Here is a 9,116-nt window from a genome sequence, read left to right on the forward strand (position 1 = left end):
CCATACAAAAAGTTAATATTCATGCCTTCTGACCCCTTTATTGATATACCTACCCATGTTGGACATCCTGACCTCTTACCTGCTGTTGAGCCACCAGCTCCCAAATCTCATGCACGCAGAGAACAAATAGAACATATATTGGATGAGCAGGTTATTTCAACCAGGAATGGAGGTTACCAACGTTACCTTGTTCGGTGGAAAGGTCGACCAAAGTCTGATGTGACGTGGATTTTCAGAGCATAGTTGCAGCGCCTTGACCCCGATCTTCTGGAGCAGTACGACAGCCGGCCAGACTTGTACTCGACGGGGTCGAGTTTTTCTCATCCGGGAGGAGTTGATGGGGACATCAGAGCCCTTCATCCAGATGATCCTGAGCCTCCGGATTGAGCCAGACTCATTTATTTGCATATTTATTTTATTTTTATTTTTGGGCTTGTTTGCATTTTAGGGCTTATTTGTGGTATTTGTGGGTTTATTAGGATTTATTTCTGTGTAAGGGGATTTATGCAAATTGTGTATTTTGGCCCTATGTATAGGGAACTATTTTCATGATTAGGGTTTAATGAAAGTTTAAGAAATTTTCCCCACGTATTCTCCTCCTTTCTTCTTCTCTTCTCCTTCTCCTCCTCTTCTCCCTTCTCTTCTCCCTCTTCTTCTATTTCAGATTTAAATCCCACTGAAGTATACCTTCCGGAACAGGTCCTGCACCAGAATTGCATTCCTGTTTGTTGATGACTCCTAAAGGGCTCATTGGTAGTATATCCGAAGGTTCTCGGAGTTCCAGCTTCGAGGGATAGGAGCCCCCTCGAGGGTTCCCAACTTGTAAGCTCCGGGTCGCTGAACTCGCGTGACTCGGTATGGTCCTTCCCAATTCGGGGCTAGCTTCCCCTGCTCGGTGGGCTGAGAAGCCTCGGCCCTCCTAAGGACGAGATCTCCTACCTTGAAGAGCTTGGCTTTTACTCTGGAGTTGAAGTATTGTGCTGTCTTCCGTTGGTACCTTGCCATACGAACCCGGGCCGCCTCCCTGGTCTCCTCGATGAGGTCTAGGTTCTCTCTGAGTTGGGAGGAGTTGGAGGCCGCGTTGTAGTGCTCGACCCTTAGGGAGGGGAGCTCGATTTCCAGAGGAATGACGGCTTTCGTTCCGTATGCCAAGTTAAAGGGGTCTCGCCAGTGGGGAGCCGAAATGTTGTTCTGTAGGCCCACAGGACGTTGTAGAGGTCTTCAGCCCATTGCCCCTTGGATCGGTCCAGCCTGGCTTTGAGTCCTTGGAGTATGGTGCGATTCGCCACTTCAGTTTCTCCATTTGTTTGGGGGAGAGCTACCGAGGTGAAGCGGTGGTCGATGCCGAGCTCGGAGCAGAATTCTCTGAAACGGATGTTGTCAAACTGACGACCGTTATCAGATATAAGGATGTTGGGGAGCCCAAACCTACAAATGATTGACTTCCAGACGAAGTCCCTCATTTTCTGCTCGGTGATCCGGGCCATAGGCTCAGCTTCGACCCACTTGGTAAAGTAGTCGATGGAGACGACCAGAAATTTTCTCTGCCCGGTCGCCAGAGGGAATGGCCCTAGGATGTCGATGCCCCACTGGGCAAACGGCCAAGGTGCACCGATTGAAGTCAGTGAGACCGAAGGACGGTGCTAGACATTGGCATTTTGCTGGCATCGGTCGCACTTTCGGACAAAGTCTAGTGTGTCCTTCTGGAGTGTAGGCCAAAAATATTCTTGGCGCAAGATTTTTTGAGCCAATGCTCGGCCTCCCAAATGGTTCCCGCATATCCCTTCATGGACCTCTCGCATAGCATAGTCTGCTTCGGACGGGCGGAGGCATTTGAGGAGAGGAGAGGTTGAGGATGATAGTGTTATTTTGATGATTAACAAGTAATTATCTAGAGCATGCTATAAGTTAAATTGATACTTCATTTATAAGTTCATTACTCTCAGTACATTTGTTTAATTGAAAATATATATATGGTCTTGTTCATTTGGATGAATCTAACCTTGAGAATGCAGCAAAGTGTGGATTGAGTCGACCCATAGGTTGATTGGGTCGACCCCGGCACATCTAGGAATCATCTGGCACACTCCTGCAAAAACAGCACAAATGAACAGTGAGTTGGGTCGACCCAAGGTAAGCATGAGTCGACCCAACCTCCAAAGAACCTCAAAACGCAAAGGAAGAATGCTCTCTGGATTCACTGAGAGGGTCGACCCACACAGTGCTTGAGTCGACCCAAGCTTGAGTCGACCCAAACTCTGAGAGGGTCGACCCAAAGGGCAAGACAGAAAGACAGACAGAAAACGGTTCTCTGGAATTACTGAGAGGGTCGACCCAAGAAGAATTTGAGTCGACCCAAGTGAACTTTGAGTCGACCCAAAGAATGGTTGGGTCGACCCATGGGAAGAAAGGCTGAAATTGAGGTTTCTGTGGTTACTGAGAGGGTCGACCCAAGAAATGGTTGAGTCGACCCAAGGCAAAGTTGGGTCGACCCAAGGACAGGTTGAGCCGACCCAAACACGGGCTGAACAGTAACGGCTAGTTCTGCAGATGTACTTTCTGTCCTTCCCAAGGTATGTAACGGCTAGTTTTTCAAATCTGACGAATGGGGCTTGTCCAAGGAAGGTTGAAAACTATTTAAAGGGGCACTATTCATCAGAGGAAACATCTTTTGAAAGGAATATCAAAGAGTACACAAGAAAACAAAAGTGCCCTAATCTTCTTCATTCAAGAGCTTCATTCAAGAATCAAAGAAAGAGGTTGAGCAGATTCAAAGAGTCATCAAGAGCTCCATCCTCCCTTGAAGAGTGAAGCATCCTTGACAAAGAAGAGAGAAGCCACTTCAAAGCGATAAATATTTTCTAACTCTTCTTTGTAGTTAATATTGTTACATTTGCTCATTTAGGAGTTTGAATCTTTCCTTTTTGTTTATCAAACTATTTGTAAAGGTTCGTTGGTAAGCCCGCAAAACCAACAAAGGTTTTTGGTGAACCCGGAAAACCAAAGTGTATAGGTTCGTTGGTGAGCCCGCAAAACCAACAAAGGTTTTTGGTGAACCCGGAAAACCAAAGTGTATAGGTTCGTTGGTGAGCCCGTAAAACCAACAAAGGTTTTTGGATTGTGAGCCCGGAAAACAATCCAACTGTAATCCGCGAGATTATAGTGAATTCCCAAGGGGTCGCTTGGGGAGTGGACGTAGGTGCTAAGGAGAGCACCGAACCACTATATATTGTTGTGTTTGTGTTGTGCTTGTGCTTACGTTTATTCTTGCATCATCTTATATCTTTGCACTAGTTTAAATCATTCAAATAGTTTAAGGAAGCATCCACCGCACTTAATTAAGAAAACGTTTAAAGCACCAAAATACAGAAGAAACCAATTCACCCCCCCCCCCCCTCTTGGCTTGTCACCTTGGGCAACAAGTGGTATCAGAGCAAGGTGCTCTAATAGTACTCATTGATCTCACAATCAAGAGTTAAAGATCATGACAACCCAAGTGGGATATTCTATGAGTGAGGGACAATTAATTGATAGACCTCCACTATTTGATGGTATAAACTACACATATTGGAAAGCACGCATGCGCATTTTCATTTAAGCACATGACTACGATTTATGGAGTATCATAGTCAATGAGCTACACACAAACACTAATCATGATAAAGAAAGGGCTCAGCAAAATGCAAAAGCCATGAATATTCTATATTGTGCATTGGATGATAGTGAACTTAATAGCATATCTTTTTGCATAACTGCTAAGAAAATATGGAATATGCTTGAAGTTAAATATGAATGCACTAACGTTTCTAGTGAATTTGAAACTAGTTCCAAAGAAGAAGAGCATCAAACTGAAACTGAAAATCTATGCTTTGGAGCACATGAAGATGAGGTATGTACTCGAACACAAAGTGATTTCTCATTCAAAAATCAAGTACATACTGAAGCTCAATCTGATTTTACATTTGATGAACTTCATGATGCTTTTTCTGATTTATACTTAGAATATAAGAAGCAGTTTAAAGAATAAAAAGCTAAATCAGAAAAATCTATCTCTTGCTGAAAGCTATAATATAACTCAGAAAAATAATAAATTACTTTCAGAAGACAATGAAAGGCTAACTAAAGAAGTTAACAAATTTAAGCCTATAGTTGAAAAATTTACTATCAGCTCTGAAAAACTGAACTTAATGATAAATAATCAAAGAGCTGAATTTAAAAAGGCTGGATTAGGATATCAATCTTGGTACACACAAAAATCCCTTAATGATATATGTGTTAAATCCTCCACTATCTATCCTAAAACGGATTCTAATTTATCTAATGAACCTAATAGGCAAAAACAGAAAATTGTAAGTTTATCTACTACTCATGTTAAATCTATGTTTGTTAAATTTAACAAGATGATGCAGAAATTCACTCCTTATAATCCTAAATTCTGCAAGCCTATGGACAAAATAGCCATTAAGAAAATATGGGTTCCAAAAGGAACAATAATAGCTAACCTACAAGGACCCAAAAGAGCTTGGGTTCCTAAGTTGAAAATCTGAATATTTTCTGTAGGTGTGTCTAGCACTCAAGGTTTAGAAATTGGGTGCTCTAGACATATATTAAAGAATAAAACTTAAAATATACTTTAGAAAAATAATTGAAATGAAAAGAATAATGAAATTAGTAATCCTTGCATCTCATCATTCTCTTTGCCTTAGTATCTGATTAAAACATAAATTGGAGGTATTAATCAATTTTGTGATATAGGTAATATTTTTAAAAATATAATCAAATCACTTCATTTTATAGTATGCCTTACTTACTGCTGGATAAGTTGCTAAATGATTAATCAATTTATTAAGAATAACTCTATGAATTCTCTATCTACTTGATTGAGAGTTTTTTATCAATGGTATTATCTTATTGATCATAGACATGAGAATGTATACTTGGTATGCCTTTAAATATATGCACTATGAATACCAAGATTAAAGAAACCACTTTTGGCATATAAAATCAACTCATACTAGTATGGACTTAATCTCAAAAGACCTTGTCATTGGTTCACTTAGATTAATTTTTGCAAGGTCAAAGTTTGCTATGTATGTCATCTAGAAAAATAAACTAGAATCATTTCTAAATTTGAAAATATTGTTTCCATCTTTTAGCCGTTGGAAATTCTCCATAAGAACTTATTTGGATCTCTAGGATTGTGAACCTAGGAGATAAGCTCTCTAATTTTGTAATTATGGATGATTTCTCAAAGCTAATGTTGGTTTTATTCTTGGCACTTAAATTGAAATATTTTCTGCTTTGGCACAAACTTACAAAAGGTTTCAAATGAAAAAGGTTTGCAAACTGTGAAAATTCATGGCACAGCTTTGAAAACCAATTTGTTGATAAAATGGTATTGAATACAATTGTGCTTGCACCAAGAACACTATTGCATATAGGGGTTATTAAAAAAAAAAAAAATATAGAACCTTTGTTGTGTAAGGACAATGCTTTGTGATAGCAGTTGATTAATACTATCATCACAGCTTGTCATATTATAAGGTTTCTATTAAATCTATTTTTAAAGAAAACCCCATATGAACTCATGAAAAACAGAAAATCAAATGTTGCATACCCTCATGTTTTTCAGTTATACATATTATGTTCTCAAGAATGAAATATATGCCAAATCTGATAAAACAAGTATTTCTTTGGATATTACTCTTTAAGCAATGCATATAGAATATTCAATGAAAAGATACTAGTTGTAGAAAGATCAATTTATATTATTCTTAAAACTAGATCTTTTATTGAGAATATAGTTTATCACTTTGATTCTATGTAACAATCTGAATTTTAATAGAAACAATTGTTTAAGATAATTTGATTAAAACTCAACTTGTATATCTTATTGATAATTATCTTAAGCAAATAGAATCTAAGCTAAATTAATTTTGAAAATAAAAAAAAATTTGATTTGACCTTGATGAATCCTTCTATTGCCTCACATGCTTGTCCTTGAACCATTTTACTTAATGAAGTTATCTCTTTAGTTCAAGTGACTTATGCTTGCTTATATTTAGACAATCTCTTAAGTAAAGTGACTTAATATTCAATTATTGTCATATCTTATGTTGAGTCATCTAGCTAAGAAATATATTGTATGAATGTTTTGTATCTTGAAGAAACTAATGACTTTCCTTCAAAAAAAAGAAAAAGATTTTATTAATGATACAGGATTTATGAGCAAGAAATTTCAACTTGAAGGACACCTCGATGAAAGATACAATAAACATTCCCTTGCAAACAAAAAAAAGAGAGATTTTCTTCAGCCAAGGGTGTAAAGAAGCTTAAAGGTATTTGGCTTGAAGAATGCTAAATGCACTGGTAATCTAAATCCTTCTCCTGTGAGTTAGTTGAGCAAAATCAATAGTCTGAAATTATATGGTAGCATGATTAAACCTTTAATTGCTGATCATCTTGATATCATGCTTCATTCTCAAGCTAATGAAAATTGTTTCATGGTATGATTAAATTGAAGTTCACTTTTGCCTGTATAATGCATAACCATGAAATACACAAGTTTATGCCTCAAGTTTCTAATTCAAAATAACTTGTGATAAGCTATGAATCATTGGGCATAATGAAAATGCTGTTTGCATGATATATATTTATATGCAGCATATTAGATTAATTCTTTATTCTGCTCTTTCATGTAACTACTTGAAAAATGACAAAAAGAGAGAGAGATAAAGAAAAAGAAAATGAACATTGCTCAGAAGAAGTAAAAGCTAAGTAAATACTCCGATCTTAAGGAAAAGAAAAATAAGCATAATACATTCGGCACATTTGTGAGACTTGTGAAAGGGATAAAATCCATAATTAATTACACTTAAACAGGGAGAGTTTGAAGTGAACATTTTAACATTTCTATATTGCTCATCATAGGGATGGTGTCAATGGGGAGGCTAGTGGTAGTACCCGACACTATTTGACCCAACTATTCGGTGTAGGGCATATTAGGGACGGCACAAGAGGGAGGCTAGTGGTAGTACCTCGTGCCCCTTCCAACTCCACCGGATAGGGAGCAAATAGAGTATAGAGCATAAAAAAAGTAAAACCAAAAGAAATAAAGATTAGAATGTTCACTAAGTGGTTAAAGGAAGAAATTCAAAAATGAGGAAATGAATGACAAGATAAATGAAAGTATATAAAAAGCTTGTGAAAAGCCAAATGAAGTTTCGATCACTTGAAAACACACCTTTAGGATAAAATCAGTGTAGAATTATATATAAATAGGAAGAGTTTATTTAAAAAGAATAAATTTTGATTCTTGACATGCTTGCTCTTAATGTTTTAATACATGATGTTATGACTTAATGCATATTATGTTTTGCATGTAACATGATGTTATGAATTATGTGTTTTCAATATTCAAATAACAAAGATCTTTCCTAAATATAACTTGTAATGGTTCATGCCTATAAAATTTGATTGAAATATGTTATTACCAACAACAACATCATTTTGTTTTAATGAATATATTTTGAAAAATAAAAGAAAAGAATAATTTGAATTTGCAAATTAGGCAAAATGAATTGATTCTGATTTATCTTTTATCTTGTCTAACATTAGTACATAATGTCCTCCAATTTGTACCAAAATTCAATATGAATTACAAAGATTCTGGATGTGCTCTAATGTTCTTGAAATATGTGTTTTCAATCTTAATAATTTAAGATGAGCTACAATGTAGAAGATGCATATCTCAAATTATAATCCTGAAAGCCTCCTTGAAAATTTTTATGAAATTCAGAATCTGATTTTGTATAAAAGCTTAAACTTAATTTAAAAAATGCTTCTATCATTGCATTTTTGTAACTTTCATTATATGCTTCAATGATTGCATCATTTTGAGGAATAACTCAATATGATTCCTAGATGAAAACTACGGTCTAAGAAAAATAGAATTAATTTTGATGCCTTGATTGTTTGCTCCGATACGCATCTGAAGCATATCATTTTCTATCTTATAAGTTTATTAAAATTAGTCTAAATGATGCGTTTTTCAATGATCTTGATTGCAAATAAATGGTTCTAAACATATGATATTATTTTGATATTAAAAAGATTTATGGTGCTTCATATATACATTGCTGAAAAACTATGACTAAGAAATTAATATTGTGAATATACACTCCTACATAATTAAATGCTTCTATCATTAAAAAGAAAAGCTATTTTTAAGAAGAGAGTTAATGATCCTAAAGCTTAGAATATTTCAACTCACTTCAATAATTCTTATAGGAAAGAAAATGTAATTACTTTTGAAAGAAATTTGAGCTTCAAAAGAATTATTTTCTGATTAATATTTCCATACATATTCAAAAAAAAAATAAGAGGAAATATAATTTATTCTTGAAAGATTAAAAAGAGTGATTGCTATAAATTTTGAAAAATTCTAGATCACTCTACATTCTTGATATTATAGAAGAACAAAAAAAAAGGTTTGAAAGAAAATGCATCTTTTGAGGGGGAGCTTTAAATACTCAATCTCTTTATTGAAAATTATCTTCAAAACTCTAAACTCTCAAATGGAATGATTAATTAAGGGGGAGAAAGAAAATTTCAGAGTGAGAGATCATATAGAACTTAATCGTATAAATTCGCATCTAAAGATGAGACAAAGAATACTAAATGTAAAGTGGTATTAAACTTTGTGCTTCATTGAATATCTTTTGAAAGTTGGATTTCCATCTGTATTCATCGGTAAATCATTTATTTCTGAAAATTTAATTGAAAAGGATTCCATCTGTCTTAGTTTTGAAAATTTATCTTGGAATCTACTTATGAGTTCTTATTGGCTTGCACTTTGGTGTTTCAATCCTGAGCCAATTCATTTTAATTGATTTTGATGCTATGATCTTTAAAGGAGTAAAAGAAAGTTTTTAAGAGAACTCTAAAAGAACTTTCAAAGCCTTGAATTTTATATCCTACACTGCATAAATTCATGTTTTGGTATATATGCCCCAATACTTTTATATCATGAAAGAACTTTGAAGTCATTAAGAATTAAGGATTCAACATAATCTTATGTTTTTCGAGTATATAAGTTTTGATCTTTATTTGCTCTT

This window comes from Phoenix dactylifera, chromosome 1, assembly GCF_051530095.1.
Source record: "Phoenix dactylifera cultivar Ajwa chromosome 1, Ajwa_hap1_PhDact_Kaust_v1.1, whole genome shotgun sequence".
NCBI classification, from domain to species: domain Eukaryota; kingdom Viridiplantae; phylum Streptophyta; class Magnoliopsida; order Arecales; family Arecaceae; genus Phoenix; species Phoenix dactylifera.